This window comes from Hyperolius riggenbachi, chromosome 4, assembly GCF_040937935.1.
Source record: "Hyperolius riggenbachi isolate aHypRig1 chromosome 4, aHypRig1.pri, whole genome shotgun sequence".
Taxonomy (NCBI): Eukaryota; Metazoa; Chordata; class Amphibia; order Anura; family Hyperoliidae; genus Hyperolius; species Hyperolius riggenbachi.
In genome coordinates, this window is record NC_090649.1 from 399,228,266 (window position 1) to 399,245,139 (window position 16,874).

General features: G+C 45.1%; 1 long non-coding RNA gene across 1 annotated transcript in view; it reads right to left on the bottom strand.

The window, feature by feature from the left end:
* Positions 1 to 3,907: 3,907 nt before the first annotated feature.
* LOC137570882 (uncharacterized) overlaps positions 3,908 to 16,874 on the bottom strand; it is a 106,631-nt gene continuing 93,664 nt past the window's right edge. The window contains exon 3 of the long non-coding RNA XR_011031216.1: positions 3,908 to 4,198. This is a non-coding gene — a long non-coding RNA (uncharacterized lncRNA). The remainder of the gene's footprint in view (positions 4,199 to 16,874) is intronic.

The window sequence follows — 16,874 nt, forward strand, 5'->3', positions numbered from 1 at the left end:
CTGTAGCGGGCTATTGGAAGCCCTAGGTGAGTAAAACTCATTTTTTTTGTTTGACTTAAGTGTCCCTTTAAAACACATAATTCTTTATTTAAATCTCTAAAGCCAAATTCTCCATAACCCCAATCAAAATGGTTATAACTGTGGTGACATCAAATCACAGCCGGCTGTGTCACTCATGCTACGCATTCACTCCGCACACTACCTAGGGTTGCCACCCAGCCGGTATATGGCCGGTATGGCCGCTTTTTCCACTGAAAAGCCGGAAGCCGGTATCTAATTTATACCGGCACGTCATCTGCCGGAAAATCCCTGCTGCGCAATCTAAGTCATGACACACAGAAGTGTCATTAATATAAAAAGGAAAGATCTAGCCAATAGCGGCAGCAGCACCAGCTTTCCACTAGCCAATGCTGGAGCTGCTGCTTGAGTCTATCCAATGAGGAGTGGAGGAGGGAGGGACACAATTTAGAAAGGAAGCCCCGCGCTGCAGAACAGGGAAGATCCTTCCGTGCGCCTGAATGTTGTGCACTGCATGTCTTCCTCAGTGACAGTCAGAGCAGCTGCAGCTGAGAGGGGCAGAGGAGAGCGGAGAAGATCGTTATCAGTAAGGTCAGCTCCCAGCTCACAGGAGACACATGCTGAAGCTGACAGGCAGCAGACCTGTAGTGTGATAATGAAACATCACAGTAAAGAAAGCAGCACTTTGAGTAGCTCTCATCAGTGACTATACTGCTTCCAGATCAGCTCGATTTACGGTACTTCCTTGTGTTTTTTTGCATTGTCACTGCCTTTGAATTGCAGACAAAGAACACTGTGAAGAAAAGGTTGTTTAATGTACATTAATTTACAGTAAATGTGACGTGAGGTAAAATCTAAAAGACAGATAGCTATGGACAGGGAAGGCTCTCTGGATCCTATAGAGTTTTCCCTGACTTCTTGTTCGCCTCTTTTCAACGCTATCACCCCCATTTACATTTGCCACATAGGGAGGCTTTGGGAAGCACTTGCGTCCCCTCCCCGAGTTCTTATGAAGTCGTGCGGCTCTGTACTGTGCGAGAACGCATGTGCAGTATACTCATGCACGAATACGGGTCCGCCAGTTTTTGGAAGCACTTGAGCCTCCCAGTCGTGTATTCGACCAGTTAGTCGAGTACGCACAACAGGGGTGACAGCACTGGAACGAGGGGTGTAAGAGAAGACAGGGAAGGGTCTATAGTATCCAGAACCTTCCCTGTCCATACGTATCTGACTTTTTTTTTTTACCAACTCACTTCACATTTACTTTAAATAGAGCTGAGTATCTGGGCTGTGGTTGACTAAGCAGAACGATGGCCCTACAACTGTTTCATACGCCTGCGCTTCTTATGGGGCTCTTTGTCAGCTCTATTTACTGCTGTTTTTCTACACTTTTCTACACTGCACAGCGTTAAAGTACACCTGACCCATGAAAAACATAATGGAAACATGGTGGGCTAGATTACCTTTTTCTACATGTCCAGATGCAAGTTGTTGTCCTCCTCAGGGTCCCTCCCCCCGGTCCACTTACCTCCTTAGCCTTTCCAGAAATCCCTCTGAGCGATTCTAAACTGCACAAGAGCTAGTTTAAAGGGACCCTGAGCTGTACTTAAAAACTGAATTTGAACTTACCTGGGGCTTCCTCTAGCTCCCGTAGCCCGTGAGGTCCTCCGGCATCCTCTTCTTTCTTCTTCTGCTCTGGCTGGTGGTTCCATTAATCAGCGACTTTACTGCAACCTTTGCATCATTACGCCAGTTGCCGTATGCCTCCTGCGCATGAGAGGTTCACTCTTTAGAGAGCCGCACGTGCGCAGGAGGCTTATGGCGACAGGCGTGTTGTGGGGGCGCGCAGATGCGACTTCACCTGAAGTTGCCGATTACCGAGCCGCTAGTGGGACCAGGGGAAGGAAGAAGAGGATCCCAGAGGACCTCACTGGATACAGGGGGCTGGAGGAAGCCCCTGGTAAGTCCAGATTCCTTTTTTTTTTAAATTACAGCTCAGGATCCCTTTACAATTGCACATAATTACTGTGATGGTTTAAAGTCTCTTTCGCTCCCGTCGCTTGTTGACGCTGTACATGATTGCGAACATGGCTCAGGAACCGCTTGCACGTCCCATATCCCCTGATCCATCTTAGAGTGAGTATGTAGCTTAGGGTACACTGCTCATGTTGCCAGTCGCTTAGTGAGTAATGAAGGTGAATGCCTGCTCCATTCGCCCCTCTGCATCTAGATATACAATATAGACTATACATTAAAGAAGACCTGAGCTGAAGCACAGGTTCAAGAACAAATACTTACCTAATGCTGGGTACACACAACGCGTTTCCGCGTTCAATGCGCCGCTCGATTTCCGTCGATTCGTTTATTTCTGACATGTCCGACTCGCATTTCGATGGATTGTTAGATCGATTTGCCATACTTTACATGGCATTCGACCTAAAAATCATCGAAATGTGATCGGAAATAATTGAATCGAGCGGCACATTCAACGTGGAAACGCATCGTGTGTACCCAAGCATTAGGAGTAGGAAGCCTCTGGATCCAAATGAGGCTTCCTTTGCTGTATTTTGTACTGGAGCTTTGGCTATTACAGTCATAAAGAGGGGCTAAGGAGCAGACCAGCAGCAGACGAAATATAAGGGGTAGGAAAGGGAGGCTATGCCGTTGTCTATATGACCACCTAATTGGGCTTTTAAGAGGACACTGAGCATTTTTTTCTCAAAAGGGCTTTTTTTCTGCAGATTCTAGTGCTATTTTGGAAAAAAAAGGTCGTAACAAACACCTCCCACTTTTAGGCCACACCCCCAAGCCAGTATTTTTCTGCCCAAAAGGTGGCAACCGTGACACTACCTAAATGTCCACATACTCCCGGGAGTCAATACACTGCAATACAATGCATCAATTGACAACTTTCTAGGCCATTGTGATCCACCTACTAGGTGTATGCAGTCTCTTTTGGATGTTGGGGATGTTAGCTAACTGGACATACATTTTCACATGAGCAATAAACTCTTTCATTGCTCAGTTCAGTTCAGTTTATTGCTCATGTGGAAACGTATGTCCAGTTAGCTAACATCCCCAACATCCGGACTGATGTTATGTTATGTTTAGTGTTGTGTTATGTGACCCACTTCTCCCTAAAAGTGAAGGGGCAGGGAGAAGCCCCGGTGGTGGAGAGAAGACACAGGAGAAAACGCCAGTGAACATGTGAGTGGAGCTCTGCTGCTGTTTTTAAAAGCCCGAAATAAAATGCTGCTAGCAACGTGCTCCCAACCTGCGTCTGATCGAGTGAAATCTTCCACCTGGCACATCATTCGGCCATCATTTGCGGCATTGCTGTCTAGCAGGTTCGATCAAATAATCGAATCGGCTGGATATTGATTAAAAAATATCAACCAGTGTATGGCCACCATTATAAGGCTCCTGCTTACCCTGTATTTTATTTCACCTCTCTCTGAGGTTTCTCAAGTGCTTACACTCTTGGGACACTCAGCTGATCTGATAAACTCTGCCACATTTATCAGTCAGCATGAGACCAAGTGATGTCAGAAGAAAGAAAGTAATGTTCTCTCTCAGGTGTAGCTTTGTCATTCTAGGGTACGGTACCAAGTTAGAGTGGATGTCTGAAGTTTTAGGCCTCACCTGTTCCAATGAGTTTAGAAATACAAAATACAAAATAGAATGCAAATCAAATTTCCCCACTTTTTCCACAAAAGATGATCTAATTACCATTGTGCTTCCACTGCATATTCTACTGTCCAACCTCTATCATACATAAAATACTGATGCACTTAAAACTATTTAACATATAATAAATATCATCTTTTTCACTAAACCCACATTAACCTTATAATTTGACACAATCACTTCCCAGCATTGGAACAAGCAGTATAAACCATTTTGATCTTTAATTGACTCTTTTGAAAGCTAAACATCACTATCAGGCTGTGGGGTTGGAAATGTAATGTGGAATAATTGCTGTTCCAACTTCCCATCAAATTAATTCATTTATCTGTTCATGAATAAGGAAATGATTGAATTCTGCTCTTTCATGTGGACTCAGACATAGTGAGGATGGTTATAATAGGATGACAATAGAATTGGAGTGATCTCTTTCCTTCTTTAGATCAAGTTCAATCAAATTCTTTATCGGCGTCTCTTGAAATTAATATGTGCCAATCTGAAAAAAATTGAACATGGCTTCAGTTAGCAGGAACAGTGATGTTAATTAATGAGTATACAGATCTTCTTCTCATAGAAAAATGAATAATTTGTAAATGCAAAACATTAAATATATCACAAACCATAATGTTTTAAATTTAAAAAACAATAACAAATTTCAAATCTAGCAGTGACAGCAGTTAAAACAAATTTCCAACACACTTCTGCAGTAATCTGATCAAAATGAGTGATGAGTGATAGTAAAATGATTTTTACTCTCTGATCGGTTTGCAATGAAAGATGTAGTGCGAATTTGCATTGCGAAAATTCTAATTATTACTGACAACAATGCACTTTAAATGGAGTAGTTTCCATTAGATGCAATTTTTGTAATCCATTCTGAGGCAAAAAACAAAAACGGACTATTTCCTGCAGATTTTTGCAGCACTCTTTGTTCCACATACGAATTGTATGTACTGAAAGTCAATAATCCCGCATGTGAATGCAATATTTTTTTAAATCTATACAAAAATTGAAAAAACTATAATGTAATTTTCAAAACTATAATTATTGTGCGCAGAAATTTCTGCTTTGGGCGCCTAATAGCCAATATTTGCATGAGCGCCTATGGGGTGCCCAAATCGTCCATTAGCCGCTGGGTGCTTAAATTTCCTGCATGTCAACTCACTGCCAATACAATTCTATGGGGCTGTTCACAGTACTGCATTGTAACTGATCGTGTAATTCTAACTCACACCATGCAGGCTTTGCATTAACCTCCCTGGCGGTAAGCCTGACCTGTGTTCGGGCTCCGCTTTGTGTGCTGAAAGCGGTGAGCCCGAACACAGGTCGGGCTGGCTGAAAACACGCTGCGCACTGTCTCTCTGGGTCCCGCGCGCTGATTGCGCTGCACAGCGGGACCCAGGCTTCTCCCTCCCGGCCGCCGGAGTCCCCATTACCTGGCTGATCTTCTGGGGACCCGGCGGCCAATCGGTGGCATGGAGCGGCGGTGCGGCGTGACGTCGGGCGGCGGCATGGGGTCATGGGGGAAGGAGGGGAAAGAGAGTCAGGGAAAAAAAAAACAATAAAGCATTCCGATTGGCCACAGGGGTAGGGAGGGAGAAGAAACTAAGTATTAAATATAATAAACAATCTGATTGGCCACAGGGGGAGGAAGAGGAAAAAAAATAAAAATGACACAAATTATCTGATTGGCCACAGGGGTAGGGAGGCAGATTATGAAAAAAAAAAATGAGAAGTGATCTGATTGGCCACAAGTAGCATTGCATTGAATACAAGTTAGTTTGTATTCAATGGTGCCATTTGCTCTCTGGAGACCGTGGCTGCTGGCTGTTTGATCTGTGAGTTGCTTATTGTTGACCACTGATTATTGGATACCCGTTACTGATTTTTGCCTGGATTTTTGACTATTCTCTTTGCCTTCTCCCTGCACTGATTTTGCCTGGACTTTGATTGATTTAGGCTTCTTGCACACAGGGGCGTTACAGGCTCACGTTAGTGCAGCCCGTAATGCTCCCCCAATGCACAGCAATGTAACACAAGTGGGCTGTTCACACTGCCCACGTTGCGTTACATTGTAACGCAGCAAAGTGCTGCATGCTGTGTGTCTACGCGGCTAAGCCGCGTTAGACTGTTTGCACATGCTCAGTCATGTTGGGGAGGAAGGAGGGTAGAGCGGCCGGGCACATGGCTAATTAATATTCACTGCACTCAGTGCCGTGCAGTGTTCACTTCCTGGAGCGGCCGCTCTGTGCGGCGATTGGCCGGGCGGGACCACGTGATGCCGCATGTGTCCAAGAGTACGCATCACGGACGCCAGAGTGAGCTGCACAACGCGGCTGTACAACGCGGCTCACTCTGACGTCCACACCAGAGAGCACCAGGCGTTGCGTTAGGGGCACGTTATGTGCCCTATAACGTCCCCTAAACGCAACGTCCTGGTGTGTAACTAGCCTTACTGTGTACCGATTTTTTTGCCTGGATTTTTGACTATTCTCTCTGCCTTCTCCCTGCACTGATTTTGTCTGGACTTTGATTGATTTACTGTGTACCGATTTTTGCCTGGATTTTGACAACTCTCTGCCTGCCGTTTTCACCGACCTCTGTCTGCCTGTAGTTTGCTATGGCCTCAGCTTCAAGAAGGCAGCTCGCTGCGGAATCGCTGGTGGAGTTGGAGGACAGCGATTTGCAGTCACTGGCGGACTCAAGCGACAGTGACGCACCTGGGGACCTCTCATCTGACCGAGGTAGCGACAGCGAGAGTAATTCCATCACCACGGATGTTAGCGATGTCCGGGTCTGGTGCCCCATTGATCTTTCTCAGGCACCGCAACCGCCCCCCCCGTTTTTCTTTTACTGGGGAGCCTAGCCTGAAGAAAGTGTGTGAGCACAACCCCCTGGCCTACCTGCAGCTCTTCTTTGATGAGGCCGTTATTGAGAAGATTGTGGAGGAGACTAATCGTTATGCCACCCAACAACTGGCTGCTCCATGACGCCACTTCTCAAGAAGCAGGACCTAGGAGCCGGTCACCAAAGAAGATATTTGGCTATTTTTGGGACTTATCATTCTGCAGGGGGTGGTCGGGAAGCCCCTGCAGAAGTGGTATTGGACCACCAACAAAATGATAGCGACCCCGTTCTTTGGTACGGTGATGAGCGAGTACCGGTTTTCGCTCATCATGAAATTTCTCCATTTCACCAATGACACCTTTGAGGAGTCCACTCACCCTGCTCCCAAACTGAAAAAAAATCTGGGAAGTGTACGAGATGGTGGTGGAGAACTTCAGGACCACGTATGTTCCAGAGCGGGATATATCCGTGGATGAGAGCCTGATGGCTTACAAGGGGAGGCTGAGCTGGCTGCAATTTATAGCTTCTAAGTGGGCCCACTTTGGAATAAAATCTTATATGTTGTGTGAGTCTTCAACCGGGTACATCTGGAATACAGTTTTGTACACCGGAAAGGGAACAAAGTTCAATCCCCGGTTCAGCGACTATGAAGTGGCGACAAGTTCAGTTTTATCACTTGTTGAGCTGTTACTGGACAAGGGATATTGTGTCACCACGGACAATTTTTATTCCTCCCCGGAACTCTTTGAGATCCTCATAAAGCATCGCACTGATGCCTATGGCACAGTTAGGCCGAACAGGCGAGAGATGCCTACATCTTTTGGGAAGCAGAAATTGAAACCCGGGGACATAGCTGCTTGGCAGAAAGGAAAGGTGCTGGCTCTCCGCTGGCGGGATAAAAAAGACGTTTGTCTCCTTTCCACGGTCCACAACATCTCCACTGTTCCCAACAGAACAAGTGGAGGAAAGGAAATACAGAAGCCGCAGGTTGTGGTGGACTACAACCAAACAATGGGTGGAGTGGACAGAGCAGACCAAGCAGTGACATTTTATCCCGCAGTCCGCAAGCAGCAGAAGTACTTCAAAAAGATATTACGACATCTTCTGGAGCAGTCTCTGTGGAATTCTTATGTACTTTACAAGCAGCGCAGTGAAAGGCCAATTACTCACGCGGACTACATATGGAGGATGTGCGAGTGTATCTGTTTGAGGTACCAGACTGCCGCAGATGCCAGGACCGGGCGATGTGCCTCCTATGTCGTTAACCCGGAGCGACTCACTGGCCGGCACTTCCCGGAGCACATACCTCCCGCTGCCAAAAAAACCACACCAACCAGGACATGTGTGGTGTGCTGCTCCAAGACCGATGAGAGGGGCAAAAAAGTCAGGAAGGAGTCGCGCATCTACTGCCCTGACTGCAATGTTGGACTCTGTGCTGCTCCCTGCTTTAAAACTATCATACACGGGAGGTGTACTAAGTATACGTGTACATAATGCATACAATTATCTTCTTGCTGCCTTATTTGTACAGTTTTCCTATTTTTTAAGTTTATTGATAAATGTAATTATTTCAGCAAATTTCTGTTCCAGTCTTTTATTTATATGCAGAATGTCTACCAGGCCTTTATTCTGATATATTTTGGTGAGTTTAGACTTAAGAATTGGAGGTCTAAAATTCTTGAAAAAAAAATGTACCGCTTTTGACTCCTAATTCCAGACAGAAATGCACCGCCAGGGAGGTTAAAGAGGAGCTCCAGTGAAAATAACATAATGAACAGAAGTGCTTAATTTTTACAATAATTATGTATAAATAATTTAGTCAGTGATTGCCCGTTGTATAATCTATGATGTCAGTGGAAGTAGCTGCTGCTTGCTTTTTTGGCAGTTGGAAACAGCTGTTATTTCCCACAATACAACAAAACTCCCACAATGTGATGTCAGCACCATGGTCCTGACATCACACTGTGGGAGGGGTTTCAAGACAGACAGACAGCTCCATACAGAGCCCCCTGATGATTCGTTTGAGAAAAGGAAAAGATTTCACATGGGAAAGGGGGTTTTAGCCACTGATTGGGATGAACTTCAATCCTTGGTCATGGTTTCTCTTTAAAGCCTATGTCCAGTCTCCATTGCAGTTCATGGTCATTATAGCGCGTGAGTTACGCAACTGACTTCTGTTAATTTAGCCTCTATGTATTGTTTTTGTATATTGTGCCTAGAGCATTAAATGAAAATTTGAATATATGGAATAATTGAGCTACTGGATTTTTTTTTTTACTTTTTAGGGATATAATAATTGCCTGCCAAATAGAATAAACATCTAACAGCTATGGCTATTAGATACTATCAGAAAGTGGCCAATAACTCCAGAATAATACACTGACTGTAAAAGAGGAACGCATTCACACAAAGCTAAAATCTTTTGTATAGCAAAATAGACTCTAGCTAACAAGGGTGAAAAGTATCCTTTTAATATGAACATATCTGATAACCTCTGGTTGATGAGCCTCTTTCTAATTCCACATCAGTTAATTAAATCCAAAGAAAATCTTTGTCAACATAAAAAGTCAGCTATAAATTTGATTATGCTCCCCGCTTTTCCCCCAGACTTCAGTTATTGCATATCAATCCGTTATCTATAATTTCCATCATATTATGTTTATGGAAATGAACTCCGGTACTTCTCAGCTCCAGTCCACAATCATCCTGATTAAATCATAATTTCAGCATGACCTTCATTTTATTCTGTTGATTATTACATCTTAGTTCTTTCCCCTTAAAGTGACAATGAATAAAGAACAAATAATCAGTAGGTTAATTACTCTAGTCTTATTAATGAAGTGTATGTCTTGTTTGGCAGTGTTGTCATGTGTTGGATAGCTAGTTAGGTCTTACAGTTTACATACAAACTTTCTGTCTGCTGGCTTCATGGAATGATTTGTCTCAAATTATATCACAGTGATTATAAACAGACAAAGAGGCAGAAAAGATTATTACTTGCAGCACAACCGTGTCTGTAACGGTTTCCTATGGGCACTCAGGTTTACTCCCACATTCCAAAAACATACAGATTTGGGTTCCCCCTTAAATTGGCTCTAGACTATGATGGACTGATTATGGTAGGAATTAAATTGTGAGCCCCTCTCAGGAACAGTTAAGTGACAAGACAAAGTACTGTATATAGGCAAACTACCTTATATACTCGCATATAAGCCTAATTTTTCAGCACAAAAAGTTATCCCCTCAGCATATATGCGAGTCAATGGAGCAGAACGGCTGGTTGAGCAGGTTTTGTTACTGGCAGAGGACTGTAATGATCATGCACTAGTGATCCTGCTCTTGCCATCTGGCGCCCTGCTGTGTCCGTGCCCTCCATCCCCTGTAACATGGTGTGCAGAGTGCGCTGCTCAAGAGTCAAGACTACCAGTGACCCCTGGTTTGTGGAGCGGAGCGTGCAGGCAACGTGTCAGCGATGCAATGATCATGGATTCTTCCTGTGTGCCAATCGCTGTGTCTCATATCTATGACACCATCTAGTAGTGTCTTGAGACACAGCTGTATCACCCTTGGGGCACATTTGGCTATGGGGAGGGGGCTGACTAGTAGTACTGGGGGCACATCTAGCTACTGTGGAGGGGGCTATTTTGGGGGGGGGGCTTATACACAAGTGAATCATTTTTTCTGGTTTCTAATGGAAAAAGTGGGTACCTCAGCTTATACACGGGTCAGCTTACATTGCGGTATATGTTTAGGTCAGCACCACCAACAAGGTATATATGGAAAACACTAGATAGGCAATATGCAATGTTCTGTGCAACAGACCAATGCAAGACAAGACACTAAGTAACAAAAGTAAAAAGAAAGACCAAAGGTCAAATTAGGGTATAATAAATTGTAGTTTTTTGTTAGTTAAATTGGGGACACATAAAACAAATTCAAATCAAGGGAGGAGGGACAGGGTAACAGCAATCTGCATGATATTCATACCATGGGCCATGGCCACCAATATACAATAACAAGATTACCACCACTGGTATTGGAATAAAATGGTCATACCTCATGCAAATTACATGACACTGTAAACAAAAACATTTGTGTTTTATATATATATATATATATATATATATATATATATATATGTCAGGGGATGAGCAGCTCGTACCAAATTTTATGCAATACTATGCAAAGCATGCTTTGCATAGTATTGCATAAAATTTGGTTTGTGCTGCTCATCCCCTGACATATATTATTTTCCCCTATGAGCGTGCATAACCACACCCACCTCTAGCACAGTTAAGCATATAAATGAGCGGAGCTCATAGTTCAGTTAGTATCTAGTAGAAGGTGAGGTGTTTTTAATTTCATTTCTCCCATTTAGTTGACCCTTGGGCTTTTGGTAGGGTTCCCACTAGAACGCTGATTAAAACTAGCATTTTTGCCTGGTTAGAGTAGGACTCACCAGAATGGGGACACTTTGGCGCAGTTGGTGAGCTTAAACGCGTTAAAGCGTAACCAAGAGCCCCTGTCACTGTTTTTATGTTGTGTGCTGCAGCCCCTCTGTATATATATATATATATATATATATATATATATATACTGTATATATATATATATATATATATATATATATATATATATATATATATATAGTGTATACCTAAACAGCCAATACTGTATAAATCTTTAATAAAAACAACAATAAAGACAACAATAAAATCATCAATCTAACATCAATGACATAATCCCAATAACCACTACCAGACAGAATGTCACCTCAATGTTAAAAATCAAAACAACAGTACCACTGCTAATCTCTGTAGCCACACGCAGGAGATTTCACAATCTGACATGCTTCATCTGCCTATAGTGCACTGCCAGGCAATAGAACTCCATCCTCATAATCTTTAATTGGGACCTCACTTGTCAGTGTGTAGATTTTCTTCGTTGTCTGAAGTTTATAATCACAATTGCAGTGATAAAGATATCATAGTCTTTCCTCTAGGCATAACTTGTATTAAAACAGCAGTGATCTTATTTGCCACATATGCACCGTTCGCCAATATATATATATATCAACCACGGCAGCACAGATTTTATTAGCACAACTCACTACTCCGCGGCATGCAGGAGAGGGGAGAAGATGTCAGAGTTCTGTGTAATCCACAGCGATATGAGTCCCGGCCACAGACTTTCCCGGATGTTGGGTGGTTAACGCTGTTCTCCACAGACTTGACCCCGTAGGCAGGCAAACTCCAGTGTACTCTACCGGAAGTTCAGGTGACGTCACCACTTCCAGGAGCGTCTTGCATATGTTCTCCCCCAAATGGTGTCCTCCTGTGTCTTCCATGTGTCCTCATGTGTGCCTCATGTCTCCCCCATGTGTCCTATGTGCCCATGTCTCCCCATGTTTCATGATCATCCTGTGTGGCCCATATTTCCCGTTTGTGTCCCCCTGTCAGGAGACACAAGGGGAGGAAGCGGAGGCATGCAGGAGGAGTGGACACACAAGCAAAGAATGCCTGATGTGACAGCGGTTCGACGGGTTCGTATTCGCGGGCATTGGCGAGTCGGGAATTCCCCGCCTTTGCCGTATAAGATGCAAAGACTTTTTCTCCTCATTTTTGGGGGAGAAAAAGTGCATGACCGTTTCTAGGGCCGTGCGGGGCGTGCTGCCGCCCTGAGCGCTGTTGGGAGGGGGGCGCTGTAATGAAAGGGGGAGCCGCAGCCACGGGGAGGGCAGCCCGACCTCTCCCTCCCTTCCTCTCCTCTCCCGGGCCATCCTCCGTGCTCCCCCGTCAGATGCACAGTGAGCAGGAAGCGCTGTATACAACTCACCTCCCTGCGTTCCAATCGTCGCCAGTCTCCTCACTGCATAGACGCTGATACACACGCTGCTTCCTGTTTAGCCGGAAGCAGCGTGTGTATCAGCGTGTATGCAGATAGGAGAAGACCAGCGGCGAGTTGTATACAGCGCTTCCTGCTCACTAGATTAGGTAGCTGCCCCCCAGTATAGGTTAGATAGGTAGCTGCCCCCTGTGAGCTTCCTGATCACTGTGCATCTGAGGGGGGAGCACGGAGGGCGGCCCGGGGGAGGAGAGGAAGGGAGGGAGAGGTCGACTGGCGGCTGCCCTCCCCGTGGCTGCGGCTCCCCCCTCCATTATGGGGGGCAGCTACCTATCTAACCTATACTGGGGGCACCTACCTAATCTAACCTATACTGGGGGGCAGCTACCTATACTGGAGGGCAGCTACCTATCTAACCTATACTGGGGGGCAGCTACCTATCTAACCTATACTGGGGGGCACCTACCTAATTAACCTATACTGGGGGGCAGCTACCTATCTAACCTATACTGGGGGGGCAGCTACCTAACTAACCTATACTGGGGGGCAGCTACCTATCTAACCTATACTGGGGGACAGCTACCTAATCTAACCTATACTGGGGGCAGCTACCTATCTAACCTATACTGGGGGGGGGGGCACCTACCTAATTAACCTATACTGGGGGGCAGCTACCTATCTAACCTATACTGGGGGGCAGCTACCTAATCTAACCTATACTGGGGGCAGCTACCTATCTAACCTATACTGGGGGGCAGCTACCTAATCTAACCTATAGTGGGGGGCAGCTACCTTATCTAACCTATACTGGGGGGCAGCTACCTAATCTAACCTATACTGGGGGGCAGCTACCTAATCTAACCTTTACTGGGGGGCACCTACATAATCTAACCTATACTGGGGGGCAGCTACCTAATCTAACCTATACTGGGGGGCACCTACCTAATCTAACCTATACTGGGGGGCAGCTACCTATCTAACCTATACTGGGGGGGCACCTTTCTAATCTAGCCTATACTGGGGGGCACCTGTCTAATATAGCCTTTCCTGGGGGGCAGCTACCTAATCTAACCTATGCTTACCTGAGGAAAATGTATGCGTGCTCTAACACCAAGTTTTAACCCTAGCAAGTTTGGCTCTGCAAATCTGGCTCAATTGGCTATTCATGAGGCAATGCTCATGCAAATATGCATTTGCTTTCGCACGCCAAACTCTGCAGGGTCAAAAAACGAATACCGCAAAGCGGTCGCCCTGCAGGAATTAGTTCATGCCACATTAGCACCATCCAGGAGTGCCACGAGGAGGCTTCCCAATGCCCCCATACAACCGGGGGACGCAGGGTCCCAGGCACTCTCCCTGCCTGGGAACCACAGCAGCACCCCGGAGGGGGAGGCTGGGTGGCGCAGGCGACCCCCCCTCCCCCCCAAGCGTGGCCAGCGCCGGGGGGAGCCGTCCTCTCCAACCTCCCAATATTAAAAACAGGCACTTACCTTAACGTCCATTGCATTCTGCTACATGCGCATTAACTTGGGGGCACCACATGAGAAAGGAGTGAAGCATGGGTCACCCCAAGCTTTACAGCTCAGGGCTGGCTCACACACAACACTCCAGAGGGGGGGGGGGGGGAGGACAGGTGCAAACAACTCATTCCAGGGCTCACACCACCAGAGCAAGCCATCTTACACCTGCCTCCAAAGGATACAACTGCATAAAAATGCTTACCTGAGGAAAATGTATGCGTGCTCTAACACCAAGTTTTAACCCTAGCAAGTCTGGCTCTGCAAATCTGGCACAATTCACTATTCATGAGGCAATGCTCATGCAAATATGCATTTGCTTTCGCACGCCAAAAAGAAACTGCACTGAAAAAGTGTGTCTTACACAGTGGAAGATACAGCAAATTGCCTCTATTCTTTAAAGAGATTCTGAAGCCTTAATAAAAATGGCTTTTTTCCTTATATATAGCAGGGGCATGTTTGCCCCTGCTAAAATGCCGCTATCCCGCGGCTGAACGAGGGTCCTTTCCCCTCCAAATCCCCCCTGCAAAATCCACGACCAACTTGGTCGTAGATTTTGCTACCCCTGTGCGCTTCCGTGTGAGGCAGGGCTATGAGCTGCAGCCCTGCCTCACACGCGTCTATCAGCGGCTGATCTCCGCCTCTCCCCAGCCCCTCTCAGCGAAGGCAGACTGAGAGGGGTGAGGGAGAGGCGGAGATCCGCTGCTGATAGACGCGTGTGAGGCAGGGCTGCAGCTCATAGCCCTGCCTCATACGGAAGCGCTCCCCGGGCAGCACCGGGGGGATTTGGAGGGGAAAGGACCCTCGTTCAGCCGCGGGATGGCGGCGTTTTAGCAGGGGCACACATGCCCCTGCTATATATAAGGAAAAAAGCCATTTTAATTATGGCTTCAGACTCTCTTTAAAAGCCCACCTCCTTGTATATAGCCACCCTCATCTAACTAATACATTCTAGCCTTGGCATTCTTGTAGATTTACACCTTTGTCCTGAGTGTAATATCGAGAGCAAGACATCATTCACTTTTAAGTTCTGAGAAAGCTGATGGTGAATTATAGATGTTACAATTCTGAGGAAATGGCAAACAATTTAGAAACCTTTCAAATGGATGAGTCAACTGTACTAAATCTATAAAACCTGATTATAATGCATGTTTTAAAGTAGATTTCTCCCTTACACTGTGAGTTTTAATTAACTGACTGTGTATTGCATTAACAACATAAATCCTCAAACAAAATCAATTTTGGCATGCCCTTTATTAACAATATTTGTCCTCCTGGAAACGTGTGGAGAAAATGCAAAGGACCAGCATTATTATTCATGAGTTGTATTAAGAAACTATATTTTATTCATTAGAATATTATTCTACTTTGGTAATTGATGTGGGCTAGAGACAAGTGGACCTGTTCTGCTTAAATTGGATTCATGCACCTGTGACTAGAGGAAGAAGTTTGTAAACTTTGGTTGAATGAACCCATGCAGAATTTTTATCTTTGGTGGTCTGTCCTACTTACCCTTATATGTATAGCAAGCATGCGTATGCTTTGATACCCTCTTCAGTAGCTATAGTAACAAAGATTTAGGCAAACAGATCCAGCCTCCATTACATTTAGAGATGGGGCTCTAGTCTGACAGACCCAACCCACTGGCACATTATCATTATTGACCTGAGGAAGCGGGATAAACCCGCAAAACGTGTTGTCTATTTTTTTTTTTTTTGCAAGAAAACTGAATAATTTCCACCATATACATCTGGTGTCTATCTTCAAGAGAGGTAAGCCAATAATTTGAGAATAGAGAAACACAGGCTCCGGCACTCTCCAAGCACATCTTCATTTTTTAAAGCTACAAAACACCGGTACAAAAAAAAAAGCTCCTACTGTCTACAGCTTTTCACATGTGTCATGCCTCTTCAGGACACGTGGAGCCTGCCACTCTTATCCCCTACCCCACCTATAAACAGGTAGCCCTTCCCATCACATCTCCTCACTCCCAAGGGGAGGGGGGGGGCACAGAGCAAGGAGTGAATGTAACAGTGTAGTAAAAGCACAATTCCTACCTAGACTCTTATTTAAAAAAAAACATTAGGTTCATCTCTTTTATTAAAACCCAGACTCCCCAGGGCATCAGTACAAGATATCATCCAGGCCTCTCTTCAGTCCAGCAAAGGAGAGGCATCCAGCATTGCCCAAATGGGCCTCATTAATATGCTTGTACGGCAATTGATAAATTGTCTGATTTGCCAAATAACTTGAGCTATTTTGGCAATTTTCCCCCTTCTGATTGAACAACATGCATAACAATGTCCGCAACAAAAATTCCCTTCCCATTTTTTCTTTGTCAACCAATTACCAGGCTCATCCTCATTTTTTCTAATGTCACTATGTACCAATACCTTTCTAACTGTTTTTCCCCTTCTAAAGCTCACTCTGGGGGTAAGGTGGTCATATCCTTTAAATTTACATCCATCTGAGGTACTTGCCATTGGTTGCGAATGGCCTATTGGATCCTCTCAGAAAGGGGTGAATGGTCAAAAACAAAATTACATCTACAGTCTTTCAGACATGAACAATTTTTCCTAATTAGCAATTGTTCCCTTGGAACCTCCCGGGCTCTGTCCAGTGCTCTAAGGACCGCTTCTGACTCATAACCTTTATTGCTCAGTTGTTCACATAGCTCTCTAGCCTGAATCTCAAAATAAGAACTATTCTTATTATTCCTTTTGAGGCGCAGGAATTGGCTGTACAGGATGGCATCCTTGAAATGTCTGGAATTTTAGCTGGCCGAATGGAGCAAACTATTGGTTGCAGTATCCTTCCTGAAACCTTTAGAAATTATTGCATGGTTCTCAATCATCGCCTTAAGGTCCAGGTATTCAACTTCCCTGTCCCCAAAGTGAGATGTGAACTTTATATTAATTTGGTTGGAATTAATCCACTCCATGAATTGAGTAAACTCCTTGCTGT